A 22,274-nucleotide genomic window follows, 5' to 3' on the forward strand; every position below is an offset into this window, starting at 1 on the left:
GTAGGTGTGAATGTGAGTGTGAATGGTTGTCTGTGTCTATGTGTCAGCCCTGTGATGACCTGGCGACTTGTCCAGGGTGTACCCCGCCTTTCGCCCATGGTCAGCTGGGATAGGCTCCAGCTCGCCTGCGACCCTGTAGAACAGGATAAAGCGGCTAGAGATAATGAGATGAGACGTTTGTTTTCCAGCACAAAATTAAATGTTACAGAAAACAAAGTTTTTATCTGAGCAGCATATTACATAAGAGAGCACTTTTCAGATTAAAAAAGAAAACATAATGAAGGCTGCCGGGTTTTGGTGCAAATTGAAGAAGCGAGTGTGACAGGCAAAGTGTCCAGAAGAACTGCGGCTGGTTCTGTAAGAAGCTCAGTAAAACCTACAGCTCATTTCATTATAAAACTGCACTCATTGTTCCTGAGACTACAGTTTTTATTTTAAAACCAAAGGGTCATCTCACAACAAATATCGACTTTTGTTTCATTTATTATGGCTTACTGCTGTTTATATATATATATATATATATATATTTTTTTTTTTTTTAAAGTTGAAACATTTAATTTCATTATTTTTAAGCCATTTTTGGTCGACAGCATTTCTTTACATGTGCCTCAGACTTTTGCACAGGACTGCATGTCAGATGCCCATAAAAATGCCTTTTTATTATGATCAATTTAAACCTTAATTCTAAATTTAAAGTATGAATAAGCTCACGTAAGTCTTATACCAGAAAGCTACTTTGAAAACAGACGGGTGTGCTGCACCGATTGTTCTGTGGAAGACAACGACAGCAAAATGCCAACGGACATCAGGCTTTCTACTTAGGTTACCTCAAATTGTATGGACTAGTATACAGAGAACAATATTTAAAAAACTCTAAACATTTATTATGTATCGAAAAAGTTATTGAGAAATAGTTATTTCTGCAGTGAGAATTTACAAGATGAATATCAAGGATTGTATGTGAAACAAATACTTTATTTGAGACTGTTTATATGCTTTGGTTTGTTTAATTTCAGAAATCCCTGTTCTGAGTAGTAATGTTAACCAGTCAAAGCTGCTGTGTCGACTGTTTTATGTCTGTCTTTTGTATTATTTCAATGTGTATTTATTTATTTATGTGATGATATATATTTGTACATATGTTCATGTTTAGATGTTGGATAATTTTGGAGCTGTTTATGAGAAAACAAGAGCAGTGCATATTGATCATTTCTAATTGGCTGTAAATATGCAATTTATTAATATAAAATCTATAGTGTTCGTGAAATAAATCTTGTTTAATTAATTTATTTAACTTTATCTGTGTTAGCGCTGTCGCCTCACAGCAAGAAGGTCCGGGTTCGAGCCCCGGGGCCGGCGAGGGCCTTTCTGTGTGGAGTTTGCATGTTCTCCGCGTGTCCACGTAGGTTTCCTCCGGGTGCTCCGGTTTCCCCCACAGTCCAAAGACATGCAGGTTAGGTTAACTGGTGACTCTAAATTGACCGTAGGTGTGAATGTGAGTGTGAATGGTTGTCTGTGTCTATGTGTCAGCCCTGTGATGACCTGGCGACTTGTCCAGGGTGTACCCCGCCTTTCACCCGTAGTCAGCTGGGATAGGCTCCAGCTTGCCTGCGACCCTGTAGAACAGGATAAAGCAGCTAGAGATAATGAGATGAAATGAGATGAACTTGATCTGTTAGTGGTGTTCCCCACAGCAGTCCATCACTGAATTCTGGATAGTATCACCCTCCACTAGGTGGCGCCACAAAACCAACAGCCTCTGATGGTCATGAAAATAGGTGAGAATCATCCACCATCAGTAAAATGATAAAGCAAGATTAAAGTTGAACTAAAACACACAGAAATAAGCAAGCACTGATGAATTCAGGGGAAAATCTAAAAATAAAATTTTGTAAAAAAGAATAAATAAAAACAACAAATTAATTTATTTATCCTGCATTTCTGTTTAAATAATCTTGAACTTGGGTTCCTTCCTGTCTGTGTGGAGTTTCTGTGCATGTTCTGCTCTTGTCCATGTAGGTTTCCTCCCAGTTCTCTGGTGTTCTCACACCTCCCAAAAACATGCCATTAGATGGATTGATGAAGATAAATTACCCCTATATGTGAATGAGTGTAATAGCATATGTACATGGTACTGTGTGATGAATTGGATCAATGTATTCCCACCTCAGATCCACCAAAACCCTGACCAGGAAAGCGCGCTTACTCATAGTGAATGAGTGATATTTGCTAACCACCACTTTTATTTTGTAGAAGTTTAGGATTAGTCTTCTCTGAAAAGAAAAAGGAAAAAAAACACCACACACCTCTGTATGTTTTAATGCATATTCATTGGGCGGCATGGTGGTGTAGTAGTTAGCCTCACAGCGAGAAGGTTCTGGGTTCGAGCCCAGCAGCCAACGGGGGCCTTTCTGTATGGAGTTTGCATGTTCTCCCCGTGTCTGCATGGGTTTCCTCCAGTTTCCCCTACAGTCCAAAGATCTGCGGTTAGGTTAATATGGGATGGCTTTGGGCTGAAGTGCCCTTGAGCAAGGCACCTAACCCCTGACTGCTGCCCACTGCTCTGGGTATATGTGTGTTCACTGCTTCAGATGGGTTAAATGCAGAGAGGAATTTCACAAGTGATGAATAAATCATATATTTGATGTTCTTCTTCTTTGTGTTCCATCATGCAACTGAAATCAGAATAAAGTATTTAAATCATGCATGCATTTGTTTGTCACTTTTTGTGAAATTATTTTTTGACCTAAATGGAAAAAGCAGTCCCATAAATTTTGTGCAAAAAGATAATCAATACATTTTATTAATCAGGATTACTTAGCATAACTGCCAAGGTTCCTTTCCACTTAGGGAACTTGTACTGATATGAAAGTGAATAGACTGATAGCTTGCAGGAAACATTTAGGGATCGTCACCAAATTTGAGTTCTAATATAAAACGTTAATTGTCCCGGACGTCCACAGAAGGGCGTAATAAGAAATCACTGGATTTCTGTTTTGTACGAGTGACGTTTTCAAGGAGCAATTCCACAGACAGCAATTTATGGAATCAATTTTGTGCCAAAATGTTCATACAATACTTTTGAAATATCAAACAAAAACGATAAATCAAAATAAAAATAAAAAAGTCAATTTTTTTAGACTGGCAAACAAATTATTCGTGTAATCGTGCAAAATATCAGTCTATTATGGCCCTTTTCCACTACCCTTTTTCAGCTCACTTCAGCCCGACACGGCTCGCGTTTCGACTACCTCAGAGCGGCGCGACTCAGCTCGCTTCAGCCCTACTCAGCACCCAAAACTCGCACGGTTTTGGAGTGGGGCTGAAGCGAGCCCAACCGAGCCGAGTGGAGCTAGGGGCGTGAGCAGACACTCCCCTGTGCACTGATTGGTGAGGAGGAGTGTCCTCACATGCCCACACATGCCCCGCGAGCACGCTGGGATCTGTAAACACCGTAAACCTGGAAGAAGAAGAATTACGAGAATTTCTGAAGTCTTATGCGCCTCGCCTCATCTATACGCTCTTGCCAGTATCTGTTGGCGACCTCATCTCATCTCATCTCATTATCTCTAGCCGCTTTATCCTTCTACAGGGTCGCAGGCAAGCTGGAGCCTATCCCAGCTGACTACGGGCGAAAGGCGGGGTACACCCTGGACAAGTCGCCAGGTCATCACAGGGCTGACACATGGACACAGACAACCATTCACACCTACGGTCAATTTAGAGTCACCAGTTAACCTAACCTGCATGTCTTTGGACTGTGGGGGAAACCGGAGCACCCGGAGGAAACCCACGCGGACACAGGGAGAACATGCAAACTCTGCACAGAAAGGCCCTCACCGGCCACGGGGCTCGAACCCAGGACCTTCTTGCTGTGAGGCGACAGCGCTAACCACTACACCACCGTGCCACCCTTATTTCAAGCCTCATCTCATCTCATCTCATTATCTCTAGCCGCTTTATCCTTCTACAGGGTCGCAGGCAAGCTGGAGCCTATCCCAGCTGACTACGGGCGAAAGGCGGGGTACACCCTGGACAAGTCGCCAGGTCATCACAGGGCTGACACATAGACACAGACAACCATTCACACTCACATTCACACCTACAGTCAATTTAGAGTCACCAGTTAACCTAACCTGCATGTCTTTGGACTGTGGGAGAAACCGGAGCACCCGGAGGAAACCCACGCGGACACGGGGAGAACATGCAAACTCCGCACAGAAAGGCCCTCGCCGGCCACGGGGCTCGAACCCAGGACCTTCTTGCTGTGAGGCGACAGCATTAACCACTACACCCTTATTTCAAACCTATTTTCCAAAATGTTCAAATTATTGACTTTGAAACGAGTGTAAAGTTTTTATTTTTGTTGAGTATAAAAGGTTCCTGAAGAGTAATAGACTGATATTTTGCACGATTACACGAATAATTTGTTTGCCAGTCTAAAAATTTTTTATTTTTTTTTTTAATTTTGATTTATCGTTTTTGTTTGATATTTCAAAAGTATTTTCTTTTTTTTTTTGCGTATTGAACAAGATCTGTCCTTTATAGACGTGCCCTGGTGATCAGGGAAGGCCTGGTCTTGTGTGATTCACAGGTTTGGAATTTGCATCTAAATGCTGTTTGTCAACCAATGATTTGACTCAACGGCTGTAGACACACCTCGGATTAGTCAAAGATGCCTCGATGCGACCGAATTACCTCGGATGTTCAAATCAAACCGAAGTAATCTTGCTATACGGATGTTTAGGCGTTAAACTAGTGGCCCTGAGAGTCGGCTGAATAGTGAAGAAGCACGTCACGTGCGCCTTGTTTTTACAGGGAAATCAGGAATGTTGCTTCCGGTTCCGAAGAGTGCGGAAAACAAAACGGAAGCTAAATTGGTAAGGATGGAGTGCTTTTTTTTGTTGTTGTTCGTTTTTTAAAATTTCTGGCCAGGAAGGGGTTAATTAGTAGTATTTGCTGCTTTGTGTATTTATTTGAGTAGTTATGTATATGGTGGCGCTGGTTTTATTTACTTTTTAAGAACAAATCGTATGAACTTAGCCGAGTAGCAGCATGATTCGAGCCGGTTGCGATGGTTACGGCCGCCACCGACGAAGAAGAAGCAGCAGCAGAATCAATGTCCACCCTGGCGCAGTAAACAGTCTGTCTCCGGCTGTTCCCGATGGTCGCATGGCTTCCTGGTGTACTATTTTGACACAACTTCTTACTACAATAGTAATCGGTTTTGGAGAGCCGGTATATTTATCCAGCCCTGCCCTTACCCTGATGAACCGGTTGACCACTCGGACAGGACACTGTTTATTATTATTATTATCACTAATAGTTAACCTTTTTATGGAGGAATTTAGTGCCATTTTAAAAGTAAGATCCAGCAAAAGACTGAAACGTGTTTCTGAGAGTTAATCTATAGTTGCTAAGTCGTTTATCTCTGGTTGTTTAGTTGGGGAAGTAGAGTATTGATTGCTGTTGTGGTTTGCACCTTTTTTTTTTTTTTTTTAAAATAGTGAGACTCTGGTTTTAAAACCAACCTTGTGTAAGAGTTGCTGATAAGGGAAAAGCTTGATGCAGGTAGAAGCATGCACCTTGTTTATGTCCTGATATAGCTCGTGATATTAGCTTGGCAGGTTTCTTCTAGATTGTATAATGTAGCGACGAGCTGTCAAGCTGTCGTGTTTGATTGATCTACTCGATCAGACCTAAAAACACAAGACCAGAATGTCATGAAGCCCAGAGGTGTGTGTGTGTGTGAGCTCCACGTGGTCTGACTGCCTGCTTCTGGCAGCTTCATCCCACACACACACGGCTGTTAATTGCACAAGTGTGTATCTAGCCTAATTATATGTACAAATGAGTAAATGTGCATTATTTAGTACTTGACTATAAATACTAGCAGCACCCTACTTTTTTTTTTTTTTGCAATTTAACTCAATAGGAATGCTAATGATCAGTGTAATGCAATGCAAAAACCATGTATGTTGTGTAATACAAAAGCACTTACCCACTTCCTGCCCTATTCACATCATGAGCACATCATGGTTTCTGGTTTGGAGTCCGTTCCAGCGATTCATTCCTCCATTCTTTCGTACCGTAGTGTCAGAAGTATTTGTGTGGTGCGTTTTTTTGTTTCCTGATGAAAAGATCATTTGTCCGATTGGGCAGGGTGGAATTATTTTTAGATTTCCATGTACAGTAGACATGGTTTGGCGGTTGAGGATGCGTCGTAATTCTCTGGCGAGCGAGAGAACGCCTGAAAATCATGACGAGTCAAGTTCGTTTCACTTAGCTGACGTGACTTCACCTTTCTTCAGAAACCTGACAGTGTTCCTTTGGCTTTAAATATAACGGTAGATGTAGTGATGCAACATTAGCGTGATATTGTTCTGGAAAAAATGATTGTAGTCTTTTGGGCCTGGCCACTTTTTTTTTTTTTTTTTTGTGCAATTCTAGTATCGTTGATTTTGATTTTTTTTTTCGTTTGCCAGGAATGAAAAATAATCAGCTCTTTTGTCTGTCTGTCTGTATGTATGTGTGCGTATTTATCTTGATGTATCTGTTGTTCCCCATGAAATTCAAACTATGTTGGAAAATAAATAAAATCCTTGAAGTTGAAGAATTTGAATTTTTCCATGAGAAACGACACTTCTATTTGCGATTGGATCTCCGTGGATTAAGAGCGTGTGGCCAGAGATCAAGTTGAGGCCAGGGTGCATAGTGCAGGCTGTCTAATGAATGGCGTGCCTTGTTAAAAGCACATACATCTCACTAGAAGACTTGTTCATGCAGTGATGCATGGAATGGATTCAAATGTCAGACTTGGCCTTTTTAATAAAGGCAGTGTGTTTTACCATAAGTGAAACATCGATGGTGCGTTGGTAAGTAGCAAGCAAACTGACATAAATGACTAAGAAGTAGAACAAACGATGATTATCACGAAACCTGCGGAATATAGATATTATTGCATGCTTCTTGGGATTTGGAAAGTATTTGTAACCTATCTAATGAGCTATTTGCAACATATCTAATTGAGCTATTTATGGTTTTCTGCATAATGTTGTTTTGTGCAAATAGTTTCGTATGTTGGCCGCACCTGGGCTTTTACATTTTGCTAAGGGATGAGCAATCGTCTTTCTCGATTCCGTGTTAATTTGTTCTTGGGTTCTGTTTTAACTGCACAATATCGTACTGTATTTATAAAGCTGATTGTGTTTGAACACGCTGTCCTCATTCGATTATTTCCTGAGAAGCCTGTGGGTATATGAATATGATTCATAAGAAAAGTGAGAAGTTGATGTGTAAGATAAGCAAATATCTACATGATGTTTGAACATGTTTTCTGTAATATACAGTCATCAAATTGGTAGCAATGTGAATAATTGACCGTCTGTAACTGTGGCTTATATTACAGACAGGGACACTTGACGGAAACCTCATAAGGTGTGAGAATTGTTTCAAATGAAAAATCTCATTGCGACAGCTGAATCTGTGTCTAAAAAACTGACTGAGGGACTTTTGCCTAATCCAACTTTGTTATTCAAATAAGGCCGATGTCTGTCTGAGGGAAGAAAACTTGCATACATGGTATTTGTTTCTTAGCCAAGAGCATGTCGTCCCCCCCCCCCCCCCCCCCCCCCGAAAGACTGGTGGGGTGTGTAGTTTTACATGGTGATAAGATCCAGTACGTGAACAGGAGGTCCTTGGCTTTATGCCCTGAGGTTCTTTACATTTTTCTATTTGTGACGATCAAGGCCAAGTACCTTCAAGCCAATCTGATTTCTAGGTTTGTCTTCTTTTTTTTTTTTAAAGGATTACAAATCCTCAATCAAGCTGGCTGAACAGGTTTCCAGTTGGCATGGTACCAGGCATCAAGTTTCTGGTCCAGCAGCTCTTGGAGGGGTTGGAGGCTGTGTTTAGATGCAACAATGTGTGATATATACACACATACTTTTGTGGTCAGAAGTTTATGTACACAGACGTGAATGTCATGGCAATATTGGGCTTTCGTTGATTTTCTTTGAACTGTTCTTTTTCTGTGGCAAAATGATTGTAGAACATCTTTTAAAAGAAAAAATAAAAATTCAAACTTGGTGCATGTTTTATTTTGGATTTTCTGAAAACACGGAGTCAAATTTATACATACAGGGTCAGAAATTTACATATGCCCACTTAGATTATTAATTCAGTGGTGCTGAAAGTTCCAAAATATCTTTTCACTTGGTAATGGCTCTTAACTTCCTGTTGGTTATTATGACCATGGCTGGGAGCTTCTCTGTGCTGACAAACAGGGTTTGTTTGACAGCACTCATTGAATTTGACCAACACACAGTACAATGGGGAAGTCCAAGGAGCTCAGTGCAGATCTGAGAAGAAGGATAACAGATTTACAAAACTCAGCAATGTCTCTTCAGGGGCTTCAAAGTTTGGGAGAATAGCAGGGTACAAATAATTTACAGCAGGGTGCAAAATGGTAAAATGTCTGCCAGCGGCAGACATAATGCATGCAAAGCGATGCATGCATTGCTATTGATTAAAAAAAACAGACACTGAGAAATGGTCCTATAAACAACTTTACCAATATAAAAGATTACCAGGACTACAAAAATGCAGAAAAATAGGCTTTACTTATCCAAATGCACCTGTTGGTTCAAAAGTTAAAGTGCAGAGAACCTCACAGCACAACATGAAGTTACCTTAAAATATAATATAAATGCCTAAGCTTTCATGTAAGAAAAAAAAAACTATTAATACTAGTACTGTGTGCAGGCAGTCTCTCCTGAAGACTAAATTAAACAATAATTATAAACTAATAAAATAAATGGCTCAGGCTTCATAGAAGAAAAAAACAATTTGAACAGAATCTCACAGTATGATGCTGAAGCTGCCTAAACAATGGAAAATAAAATAACATTTTGGCAAAAACATTGGCATCCATTAATTTCTTGTATTAAGTAAAAAAAAAATGTTGCCAGATACTGCTGACGTTTTCCAGCCCAAAATATGTTCAAAACCCGCCAAAATGCACTTAAAACCGCCCAATTGGGCGGGAAACCGCCCAATCTGGCAACACAGGCAGTAATGGCTGCACTCTTGTCGAGGATGTAAACAAAGTTGACGCGGCAACGGACATGCATGACATAGTGGATGTAATTTACGTTCACAACTTTTTTTTTTTTTTGCCGTCAGAAATATTTCATATTAAATTTTGTGACTCGACTGACAATAGCCGGCAGCATAACAAGCCACAGCCGGCGATTTGCCGCCGGTGACCGGCTACTTTTGAGACCGCTGGTCTCTTAGAACCATTTTTCAACAACTGCAGATTCCAAGGTCAACAGTTGAAACAGCTGTACATGAGTACAAGTTATTGGGAGGTGTGGCCATTTTGCCAAGCCACTGTGCTGAAAGAAGACCCAAACTGACACACAGCTGAGAGGAAATTGGTTCAGATGGTCAGGAACCACTAAGGCACAGGACTGCCCTGAACTGGAAGCTGCTGGAACATGGTCTACAGCCAAGTATGTTTTACATCACCATGGACTAGGAGACTGCCATCCAGGAAAGAAGCCCCTGCTCCAAAATCGACACCTTCAAGCTTGACTAATGTTTGCAGCTGACCACATGAACAAAGAAAATTACTTCTGGAAGAAAGTTTTTTATGGTCTAATGAAACAAAGATTGAGTTGTTTGGCCACAAGGACCAGAGGTACAGAGAAACACTGTGCCAACTGTTAAGCCTGGTGGTGGTAGCATCACACGCTGGGGCTGAATTGCATCCATTTTGTCCAATGCACCAGTCATGAAAGACAAGGACTACCTTAGAATTTTTCATCATTACGTCAGAGACACAATTGGGTGTTCCAACAGGGCAAGGACTCCAAACACGTATCAAAGCTGGTTGTAGAATGGCTAAAGCAGACTAATGTTTGAACTCGGAAAAACTTCTAGCTAGTCTCAGCCCTGTCAAAAATACGTGAACTGTGGTTAAAATTCATGTCCGTACCATAAAATGCCCAATCAACCAATATCCAACCAGAATTCTCCCAGAAGATTGTTGATGGCTATGAAAAGCATCTGGTCAAAGTGAAATTTGCTGATATTTTGCCAAATATTAGGTGTGCTGTACATATACTTTTGAACAAGTGGTGTTTTCAGAAAACCCAAAATAAATGTATGTTGTACAAATCATTATGCCACAGAAGGGGGGAGTTCAAAGAAGTCATTGAAAGCCCGATACTGCCATGAGCTTAATGTACGTGGATGTAAACTTGTGACCGTGCCTAATATTTTTCTGGAACATTTGTGCTGGCAAACTAATGTTTAGAAATCTAAAATGTTTTTTGTACCAACTCGATAATGTAGGAAATAAATAAAAATCTAGAGCAAAGATTGCACTTTAAAAATAAACAAATTAAATGGGTTTCCTGAGACTTTTCCACGGGTGTGTGTGTGTGTGTGTGTGTGTGTGTGTGTGTGTGTGTGTATGCTTGCTTCTGATATTGCCGGTTAACAGAATGTCATTTATGAGCTAATCTACGATTGAGATGAAGATGAAGGTTGATTTTAAGGGGTGTGCATGTTTCACTGCTGCGCTAGGAAGTCACGTGGCTTGGACATGGCTCAAATAATCTTCAAATTTGAGGCTTTTGGCACAGTATGTTGACATGACTGCCAACAACCAGAGAGGAGGAAAGCAGTGATTTTGTTCTTTGGGAGCATGCCACACAGGAGGCGTAGCTTCCAGCTGATTCGGACTTATCGGAGCTAAACATTTCCTTCAGCAAATACCATTTGCAATCTGCTGTTACATGAAATGACTGACTATATAAAGGAAAAGCGAGGCAGGCTGGAAATGCTCCGATGCATTTCTACAATGTTGAGCATGCTGTTCTTTTGCCTTCTACATAAAGGAAATTGATTTGTTAAATCACAGGCTTGCTCAAACATTCTGAGATCTTGGTCTTTGAATGTCCTTCATGGAATTGTCCTTGACCTGAAAAGACCGGATAGGATTATATTTGTATAGAGCCAGTGCCCACAGCTGTATGCATTTCTTTGGCTTTAGCCTTGCAGATGCTCAAAACTACAGATTTTATATAGCAGTAATGACATCCAAAGTCTTTGCAACTGGAACTTCGTGTTTTAACTGTGTTTTTTCATTTCTCTGATTGCAGTATAGTCTCAATTTCCAGCTCGGGGCTTGTTGCAAGAGGTTGATTGCATTGTAACAAGCCAGCAGAACTGGAATGTGAAGTGTCATCAGCATCGTATTGTTTTCATGTTAACCACAGTGACCGTGCCTTCGTTCTCAATGAAAAATGGGTGAAAATATGATTTTTAGCCCTTTAGGCTGTGAAAAGTGAAGAATATGTACATTTTTCCCTTTTATAGTGGCATACGTTGTTTAGAATAGGAGTCCTGCATTCAGATCAGATGTGGTCTTTGTTCCAGTTGAAGCATGAATTGGGTGGTGGGTTTTAAATAAAGCTGCTTTTGTATATTTATATTTTACTTTTTTCTCTACCTTTTTTTTTCACGTTTGGGTGGTGGAAACATTTTATTGACTACTGTACATCCGTTCACTTGTCCTCCGGCTTGTTGAAGCAGTAGGTGAGACAGCACTTGCCGCAGTAGCGCCCGTCGAAGTGGCTAGCCATGAACACGCCAGCGCCGCACTCATCAGCCGGGCACTCACGACGCAGACGGTGGATCTTTCCGTTCTCATCGACTTTGTAGTACTTGAGCACAGCGAGTTTAACCTTCTTTCTCTTGTGCTTGTTGTTCTTGGGAGTGGCGTAAGATGACGACTTCCTCTTCTTTGCACCACCTCAGCACCAGGTGCAGGGTGGACTCCTTCTGGATATTGTGATCAGACAAGGTGCGTCCATCCTCCAGCTGCTTCCCAGCAAAGATCAACCTCTGTTGGTCAGGAGGGATGCCTTCTTTGTCTTGGATTGTGGCCTTGACATTTTCAATCGTATCTGAAGGCTCAACCTCAAGGGTTATAGTCTTCCCCGTAAGGGTTTTTACAAAAATCTGCATTTTGCCGTTTAATCCACCTGCAGACAAAACACGCCAAAAAGTTTATTCAGTTTTTTCTCTACCTTTTTTTAAATGGCTTTCTAATTTATAATGACTTGGCTGGTTAAATTAAAGGTTCTATTAACCAAAGGACCGAATGCAAAGGTAAAATAAAGATGTAAAATATCCCATCGAGAGAGATTTTTTTTTATATAGGCTAATAAATGGTTAGCAAGACAGGAAAGGTTTAATTTAAGCCCATTATCTTATAGCACATGTTCTTACTGGACACACATGGAAGTCCTTTTCGGTGTACATTTTGCAGTCCGAAGCTAACGGCGTGTGCGATAACGACAGTAGACAACCTACCTCCCCCTCGCCATAGGCTTGTTTAGTTTCTTGAGGCACATTTTATGCCTAAAGTTTACATCTCTATTTCCCCTGACCGAACAATATGCTCCATGTATTTTATGCCACTTTTCCACTACAAACGCGGCTGAGTCGGGCTGAGCCGTGCCATGCTGAGTCGAGCTGAGCGGGGCTGTTGGAGTTGCATTTCGACTACAACCGCGCTGAACCGTGCTGGCTGGAAGTGGGTGGACACATTGGGTGGAGTTAGCGAAAGTGGGTGGACGTCACGTGATGTCGTTAGGCGGCGCAAACAGTGACATCAGTGATCTTTTAAGCGGTAGTCTCACGACCCGGATAGTAAACGATAAACATGGAGTTGTTAGTGTTGCTGGTCTTGGTGCTGTGGCTTGTTGTCACCGACAACGCTAACAGATACTGGCAAGAGCGTATAGATGAGGCGAGGCGCATAAGGCTTCAGAAATTCTCGTAATTCTTCTTCTTCCGGGTTTACGGTGTTTACAGATCCCAGCGTGCTCGCGGGGCGTGTGTGGGCATGTGAGGACACTCCTCCTCACCAATCAGTGCACAGGGGGGTGTCTGCTCACGCCCCTAGCCCCACTCGGCTCGGTTTGGCTCGCTTCAGCCCCATTCCAAAACCGTGCGAGTTTTGGGTGCTAAGCAGGGCTGAAGCGAGCTGAGTCGTGCTGCTCTGAGGTAGTCGAAACGCGAGCCGTGTCGGGCTGAAGCGAGCTGAAAAAGGGTAGTGGAAAAGGGCCATTAGAGGAAACCTGTTTTGGTGCTGCGGATTTGAATTTGCTTTCTTTCAAGATTTTTCTTTTAGATCTTATAACCTCAACACCTCAGAGTATTTTATGACAAACTCCAAGGCCCTAAAAACAGCCAAAGATTAGATCTGCGTAAATGAGATTACTGGCTGTTTGCGTGGCTTGCCATGTTAATCGGATTAGCCTTTCCTTTTGGCAGATTCAGGGCTCTGTGGTTGACTGTAGTATGTGGTAGTAATCCTCTGAATGACTAACTTTGTGCTTTTTTACAAGGGAGAGTTTCACTTTCCACAGAGCTCGTGCTTGCAGGAATGTGAAAAAGTGCTGTATGATTTCTGTCAGACTGAATGAAAGGGTTTTTTTTGGGGTGGGGGGGGTCTGATTTTTTTTTTTTTTTCCTTTGCGCTTATGTACTGCTTTGTACTGCTCTACAGTAGCTGTGTTTGTCATTGTCGCTCGTGGCTGTGCATGTCCCTCTGGTTAAGAGCGCAGCGAAAGCCTGTGACGTTGCATCCTGTTCGTAAACGGAGGGCTGAGTGACTGGTGTAAACAAAGAACAGTCGGCCTTCGCAAGCCAGCCAACACTGTAAACGTTCAGTGACTAATTTAGCCAGCAGCGCTCACTCTTTATTTAATGTTCACATACCATAATTGGAACCTTATTTAGAAACTTATTTTTGTCTCCTCTGGCTTTTCTAAAAAAGGCCATTCTGTCCGGTCAAATAGTTTCTCTGTGTAAGCCTGTGATATTGAGCGTGTCCCGCGTGCTGGTATTTTCGATTAATTATATGCCTTTGATAAGGAGTGTGCGCACACGTGCACTGTAGTACAGCTCATGCGGCGTAGCTTGTATGTGGAATTAGACCCTTAGCACTTTGTTTATCTCTTGTCGTGTTTGCTCAGATCTCACAATCTCTGGGTTTTTATCAATGTTATGGGAAGAAGCATTAGCACTGTTTCTCAATAGATCAGTTCGTGTAAATTCTGTCCAACATGGCGTGATTAACAAAACAAAAAGTGACTTTCAGGCTTCAGGTGCACAATTTAATAATCGTCAATTAATAATGGCTTTTTGGGTCATATTTGACAAGTATGTTTGGTTCAGAAATGTAATTTACCCAGAATGCGTAGTCATAAATGTCTCCAGCTTTAAAACGAGCTCAGCAACTAGTTGTGCAGCAGGTAGTAGGCTTGTGTGGTGGACATCTCCCCCTCCCCCCCTCCCAAAAAAAAAAATTTGTGAATAAATTTAATCATCCAGAACTGACAGCCTCATAAAGACGGGAAAATGAGCAGTTACACCATTACAGGTTATGTTGAGTGTGGGAGGGCATAATATTACCGGTTGTGAATTCAGAAACTGCATGCCATCAACGGCCTTCAGGAAAACGATGGATTTTTAGGTGGGGTTTACATTAGACCGTACCAGCGGATCATCAGATTAACGTTTTTAAAACGATTAGCGTGCACATGGCAACACCAATACACGATTCGCGTGCACACAGCAACGCCAATACACGGATACGCTCGGCTCCGCAGGCATCCTGCGCTCCAAATCACTCCGCCCTGAACAGCGAGTGCCCTCTGGAGGGTGCGCACTCCGGCCCTGCGCAGCTCACACAGCGCGCGAATGAAGCGCACGAGCAGTGATTCGGGACTGAGCCGCTGTGTGTGTGATCCCAGCGCATATCACTTACCACTTGCAAGTGGAAGGATGGCAAGCCTAAAGACAATCATAACTACACAGTGGGCAGTATTTGCATCAGTATTTGCAGTATTTTCATACTTTTATACTCTTTAATGAAAGGTGATACAAGGCGGAAGTCCGCGCCGTTTTTCAGCAGTCGCGTCACATGACCAACACCAGCGAATCAGGAAGGTGGATGTCACAGTGACGTTGTCCAATGACGACGCCAGCTAGAGCTCAGCACAGCGTATCCGCGTATTCTCAATGTTTACACAGCACCGGAGCTGACACGATCTGGATTGAATACGTGGGCCCTGGCGGATTCCCGTTTCCCGGCGTTTTAATGTAAACGGACAGTGCATCCGCAAAGAAAACGAGACAGATACGGTCTAATGTAAACTTGGCCTTAGGTGATTCCACAGTAAAGGGGGGGAGGGGAAAAACAGTACATCTTTTGGTATAGGTTATTCCTTTTTACATAGCAGTTATTTAATGTTTACATTGCCTGATATGTTATTTACCAGCTGGGAGGGCCGTATCATGAAATACCGTAACCAAGGTCTTGAAAATACTGACCGAGGTCACGGTATTTCACCATACAGACCGACCTTAGAGGAACAGTCCACCGTACTTCCATAATGAAATATGCTCTTATCTGAATTGAGACGAGCTGCTCCGTACCTCTCCGAGCTTTGCGTGACCTCCCAGTCAGTCAGACGCGCTGTCACTCCTGTTAGCAATGTAGCTAGGCTCAGCATGGCCAATGGTATTTTTTGGGGCTGTAGTTAGATGCGACCAAACTCTTCCGCGTTTTTCCTGTTTACATAGGTTTATATGACCAGTGATATGAAACAAGTTCAGTTACACAAATTGAAACGTAGCGATTTTCTATGCTATGGAAAGTCCGCACTATAATGACAGGCGTACTATCACCTTCTGCGCGCTTCGACAGCGCATTGGTATCTGAGCTCCGTATCAATGCGCTGTCGAAGCGCGCAGAAGGTGTTAGTACGCCTGTCATTATAGTGCGGACTTTCCATAGCATAGAAAATCGCTACGTTTCAATTTGTGTAACTGAACTTGTTTCATGTCACTGGTCATATAAACCTATGTAAACAGGAAAAACGCGGAAGAGTTTGGTCGCATCTAACTACAGCCCCAAAAAATACCATTGGCCATGCTGAGCCTAGCTACATTGCTAACAGGAGTGACAGCGCGTCTGACTGACTGGGAGGTCACGCAAAGCTCGGAGAGGTACGGAGCAGCTCGTCTCAATTCAGATAAGAGCATATTTCATTATGGAAGTACGGTGGACTGTTCCTTTAAAAGTAATACATGAATGAAATTGGTGCATCCTTTGTGTTTAAACATAAAAGCCAGAATTGAGCAGGTATGTTCACTTTAAATTGTGGACACCAAGCACGACTAATGACGGCGGTGCTCAAATGCGCTGTGTATAAGAGAGTCAAACTTTTAATTCTCTTCAAAACCGTATTACTGATTATTTATAGACCTTCCCCCCCATGAAGAGAAAAATTAGGATTTTTTTTTTTTTTTTTTTTAAAGGAAGGATACAAAATTTTCCTCAGTGAGCCGATCTTTCGCAGGTACTAGACAGCAAAATGTTCTGCTGATTTTATTGGAAAAACAAGTAAACATGAGGGATTCGACTACTGGGTGGGAATCATGAATTTCAAGCCGATTTGAACCAACAGTGAGCGAGCTGGAATCTCTCATCCTCATATTCCCTTTGTGGAGTGTCCTCCTTAGGGACGGGTGCTTCTGTCTTGGTAGGAAGAATCCTATCGAGCAGTTGCAAGAAGCCTGATTTATCCATCATTGTACATTTTATCTGTTCTGTGTCTAAACCCAAAAGTTTTTCAAATTTTGACCACTTAGAAGATCTTGTGTCGAACAATAGTTTTGAGAGTTCATCGTTGCCCATACGACACGTGTGTGTGTGTGTGTGCAATATATCTTAATTGCTGTTTATGGCAGAATAATTTAATGGGAAGGGTCTTTGTTTTCTCACGTAGTTCCGCATTTGCGATTTAAAAACTCCAGTCTATCTCTCCCTCGATCTCTTTATTTCTATTGGGTGTGTTTTTGTGCTTAAATCTCCCTTGTACCATTTTTACAGAGGAGGCCATGCCATACAATTTCAATTTTACTCTTTTCTCATGCATTTAACAGCCTTGATCGAACACCCGCTGTGAGGAACTTTACTCTAGTTGATAGATGGATGTGATGGTCAGTTAGAATGTGTTTTAACTCGTTCCATTTTTGAAAAGTGGCTCCAAGTGACATCCCTAGTACCAAGGAATGCAGAATTGTCACCAGAGTTCATGGTATATCCAGGGTATTTAAAGCTACGGACATTTTTGATCTTGTTCTCACCAAGGCAAATGAGACACTCCTTACTTTTCACCTCCTCATCCACATTAAAGGCCATCGTCTCCGTCTTGACAAGACATTTGCAATCCAAAGCGAGTGAAAGTGTTGTCATAAATCTGCAGAACATTTTCACTACGTTCACACTGCAAGGCTTAATGCTCAATTCCGATTTTTTTGTGAAATCCGATTTTTTTGTGAGGTCGTTCACATTAACAAATATATGCGACTTGTATGTGATCCTCAGTATGAACGAAAAGCGACCTAAAAGTGTTCCGCATGCGCATTGCAGGATACGACGACGTCACACGCAGTGAGCACGGCCAGTGTTTACGGAAGTAACCTAAAGTTTCCTGTGTATGACAGTAGCCAGCATGGAGTACCTGGCGATGATGCAGTTGTTGTTGCGACGGAGCCAGAACATGCACAATAGCCTGATGTTAAGGAGGAGGTTGAGAAGGAAGAGGGCAAGGGTTTTGGCTCAGGCGTTCTGCGGGGTAGTGACTGCAACCTCCGTTCAAAGGAACATCAAAGCCATGTTGTTGTAACTTTTTTTGAGAGACCCGCTGCCTACTTCAGCGCAGAATAGTGACGTTTGTGGCTTGTTGATGACGTGTAAGTCGGATGAATGCGACCTGGCGGTTCAGACTGAAGTCGCATATGAAAAGATCGGATAGGAATCGGAATTAGGACCACATATCCAAACGGCCCGGGTCGGATTTGAAAAAATCGGATCTGTGTCGTTCATGTTGTCAATAAAAGATCGGATACAGGTCACATATGGGTGAAAAAATCGGATTTGAGTAATTTCAGCCTGCAGTGTGAACGTAGTGTTTGAAGCTCCTCAATGGATTCTGCAAAAATGGCTAGGTTGTTAGCATATAGAAGTTCTGTCATCTGACTTTTTTTTTTTCCCCCCCATTTGCTCCCGCTTTCTTACAAAGTTCTCGTGGCGGCACCACCTCATTTTGGATACAATATTTGACCCTGAAGCCAGTGTCTGGGTATGCTTTCAGTATTTCATGGCGGGCAATTCTAAAAACAAAGTCCATGTACACGTTGGAAATGGAAGGGGATTCCAGAGCACCTTGTTGACATCCAACTAGACTGTGTCAAATAGTCGAGCTGGACCTTTTTGATAAATGCTTTTGTACAGTTGTATAGACCCTTTTCACTCACGTGACCTTCGTAAACGCGACCGCCATTTTGGACATGAAGAAATAATGGTTTATGGCACAGACCCTTTCGGTTCTCGCTCATCTAGCTGCTACAGTGACTGCTTAGACTGCAACAATAATACCTAACACACATTTAAATATCCGTCGTAAAGACGTGAAACTCGTCGAGTGACGAGTGTGTTCATTGATAAGCTAACACAATCTAAAAGTCGACATACCATCACACTGCCCTGGCTGTGTACAGTTTGCCTTCTATGGTTTGTGCACTCACTATTTGCCATCACTTTCTCCAACCCAGTGTTCGAACTATGCCGATATTTTCGGGGGGTCCCTTTTTTTCCCTTGGGGGGTGTGTGTGCTTGCGCTTGTCTCAGAGCGCGGATCTCCAAACACATGAGAAGCCTATCTTATGCACATATCACGCGGACTCCACACCTCCACACACGCATCGCGTCTGAAGTCATAACTCATCAGGGGAAATCGTGTCCACATTGGCATGTTCAAAAAAAACAACCTCGCATCAACAATGATACCACACGCAAGAAAAAAAAAAACAGTCAGGCTACTCAACACGTCTGATCCACAGCAGCACCAAAGCATCACTGGAAATCATGTCAACAACCAATCTTCCATTTCAACACGCGTCAACAAACAAATGGCACCACAAACATGAACGAATCGGTCAGGCTACCGATTCCAAACCCACAGCAGACGAATAATTAAATGCATCTTGCCTTAAAGCAGAATCGACCACAAAGGAAGTGTGTTGGCACTGTTGGCACACTTCCTTTCTACTAGTTTGTCCCCCCAACCTGGCAGCAGCAGTCGTTGTCATATCGGTTTATTTTATCTTTGATGTAAACACGACACTTCGGATATGCAAATGCTTCCCATTACACACGATTGCTATGTCAATAAACATCATTTTGCCAATATTTTAGAGACCATCCATCTTCTCCGTCGGTCAGCATCTGTCGGGATCCGATAAAATGATAAATCTTGCCTTGTGTGTTGATGGTTACTACATCCAGGTGCACAACAATATAATGGCATGATGGAAGTCTTGCTGAAGGTAAAAGCTTTCTTTGATGGCTATATTCCTTTCGATGCTTCGCCGTCGTTCCTCGTTGTTGGCTGTGGTAGACTACTGGTAGTTCATGTCCAAAATGGCGGCCGCGTTTGTCGTGACGTCACGTGGGAAGGGTCTATAGAGCACGTAGGACTGATACCAGCTGGGGTGATTTCAGCCGGATTTCAAGGCATTTCATCAATACGTCATGTGGTATCCAGTCGTCCTACGCTGCTTTCAGGTCCACAAAAGCTATGAACCGTGGGGTTCCTGATTTACTTGACTTTTCAAGAACTTGGCGTAGAGTGACAATGGCACCACACATTGACCTGTTTGACCGAAATCCAAATTGTGATGGTAGCAGAATATGCTCATATTCCTCCTGAGCTCTCTCCGCAGTGATCCCTGATGCAGCTTTGGATAGGGTAGCAATGATACTTGGACCTCGGTAGTTCTCAGCACATGACCTCCGTCCCCGTTTGTGGAGGCATGTAATGCTTGCAGTAAGCCATCTAGTTGGTACTTGTAGAAATGTCCATACCAGCTCTATCAGTAGCATAATGTACTTCAGCATCCTTTCAGATGTTGCATATTTCAGATGTTCAGTGTACAGTTTCTGTTCCTTTGCATTTGCCGTTCTTCAGTCGCTTAAGCCCTTTCTGGATTTCTGAACAGTCTGGTGTCAATAGTAGGCAAGTCTTCTGGTGGTAGTATGGTTGTGTAGCTCTCAGGGTGCTCTGGTTGTGGTTCATATTCCCAGGGACCAAAGTGTTTGGAGAAGTGTTTTTCTAGCTTGGATACAATTATGAGTGGTTTACTTGATCGATCACCGACTAGTGGCCTAGTGGTAGCGTGTCCGCCTCTCGATCGGGAGATCGGGAGTTCTATTCACGGTCGGGTCATACCAAAGACCATCATAAAAATGGTACCTACTACCATCTGGCAAGGCACGCTGCAATACAGATGCGCATGGGGAGTTAAACTCTCGTGGTTACCAGAGGACTAGCCCCCCACTGTAACCCTAGCTATGTAATAGGCGAGAGGCCGAGGGCTATGGAAACGGAGATCGGCGCTGCCCGATGCGCCACCATACAGAGTTGGGCCTGGTTAGTACTTGAGTGGGAGACTGCCTAGGAATACCAGGTACTGTAGGCGCGGGAAGGACTTTAACTTAACTTTTTTTAACTTGATCGATCCAGTGATGTATGTTGCTTCATGGAAGCAACAACAAAACACAGACCAGTGACGAATGTCACTAAAAAACCCCAAGATGGCGGCGCCTGTGAGTTTGGTGTATTTGCATTGCACAACGTTAAATGCTTAAAGCAAAAGCTCATCACAACGCCGCACAAAATTAACAATCTCATCTCATCTCATTATCTCTAGCCGCTTTATCCTTCTACAGGGTCGCAGGCAAGCTGGAGCCTATCCCAGCTGACTACGGGCGAAAGGCGGGGTACACCCTGGACAAGTCGCCAGGTCATCACAGGGCTGACACATAGACACAGACAACCATTCACACTCACATTCACACCTACGGTCAATTTAGAGTCACCAGTTAACCTAACCTGCATGTCTTTGGACTGTGGGGGAAACCGGAGCACCCGGAGGAAACCCACGCGGACACGGGGAGAACATGCAAACTCCACACAGAAAGGCCCTCGCCAGCCCCGGGGCTCGAACCCGGACCTTCTTGCTGTGAGGCGACAGCGCTAACCACTACACCACCGTGCCGCCCAAAATTAACAATATATTCCGTAAATGTTTGTTTATTCTTGAATCAACACTCGTTTTATGTAGATTCAACACTTTTTCCTCTCCATTTGGCCTGTAATGAAAACACGCCATTCTCCCATACAAACGTTATGAGAGGTTCATCAGCGCAGCAGCACGCTGTCAAGCCTACTCGAATATCGCGAACTGGTGTTAACGGTATACTTGTCTAATGTTATGGTAGATTTTATTACATTTTAAGTCAAAATATTCTTCATTTAAACTGATAGTGAGGGCACATGAGCTGGGTAAAGGGGCGGAGCTTCTAGGGGTGTTGGTTAATATTGGAGAATTTAAAACACCTCTGCACATCATTCCAGACTGATATTTCTACTGACTTCATTTTATAAGGAAGGAAAACCTCCAGTATTTTGTTGTACGAGGGTAAGTCAAAAAGTTCTAAGACAAATGGAAAAAAAAATCTTTATTTTAGTGCTGTCAAGCGATTAAAATATTTAATCGCGATTAATGTCGCGACTGTCATAGTTAACTCGCGATTAATCGCAATTTAATCGCACATTTTTGTCACACGAAAAACCATTGTAATTCTCTTACCAGCATAAAAAAGTGAATGGGCTTGTTTTGTACCAATGTTTTTCTTATTGCAAAGCATAACACGTCTTGACACAGCCACTGCAAACTGAAACCTAAGCTGAGCACCGGGGCTCTTCGTCCCGAGACTAACAAGAGAACCATGAGTGAAGTGATCTACTGCTTGAGTTAGTCTATCAGAGAGACAGGTTACACAGTGACGGTAGGCTTGACATGCTTGATTATAATATAAAGTACACTATTATATTAAGTTTAAGTTGTTCGTTGATAAATATTGCATTGAATCTGATCTTTACTGTTTCAGCTCACTTAACACATTTTGTACTTTTACACTTTCTGCCTGTTGATGCGTCGCGCTGTCCAATCAGAGGCGGCCAAATTTGCATATTACAGGAAGGATTTCTGGGATAGCATTGAGTTTACAGTTCAGAGGGATCTGGCTTCTTTAGACGCTGTCTTCTTAAAACTGA

The 22,274-nt window shown here is 42.6% G+C and overlaps 1 protein-coding gene and 1 pseudogene across 2 annotated transcripts in view; one reads left to right on the top strand and one right to left on the bottom strand.

Annotated features, from left to right (window-relative positions):
* The first annotated feature begins 4,639 nt into the window (after positions 1-4,639).
* arid3a (AT-rich interactive domain 3A) overlaps positions 4,640-22,274 on the top strand; it is a 79,297-nt gene continuing 61,662 nt past the window's right edge. Inside the window, exon 1 of one of the 2 annotated variants that reach the window (XM_060941610.1) lies at positions 4,640-4,880. The gene's annotated coding sequence lies outside the window, so the exon portion shown is untranslated. Of the gene's footprint in view, positions 4,881-19,284; positions 19,483-22,274 lie in introns of those variants that run through there. The other variant, XM_060941611.1, reaches the window with a different exon arrangement.
* On the bottom strand, positions 11,536-12,074 carry LOC132898898 (ubiquitin-ribosomal protein eS31 fusion protein-like; annotated as a pseudogene).

This window comes from Neoarius graeffei, chromosome 15 (assembly GCF_027579695.1).
Source record: "Neoarius graeffei isolate fNeoGra1 chromosome 15, fNeoGra1.pri, whole genome shotgun sequence".
Taxonomy (NCBI): domain Eukaryota; kingdom Metazoa; phylum Chordata; class Actinopteri; order Siluriformes; family Ariidae; genus Neoarius; species Neoarius graeffei.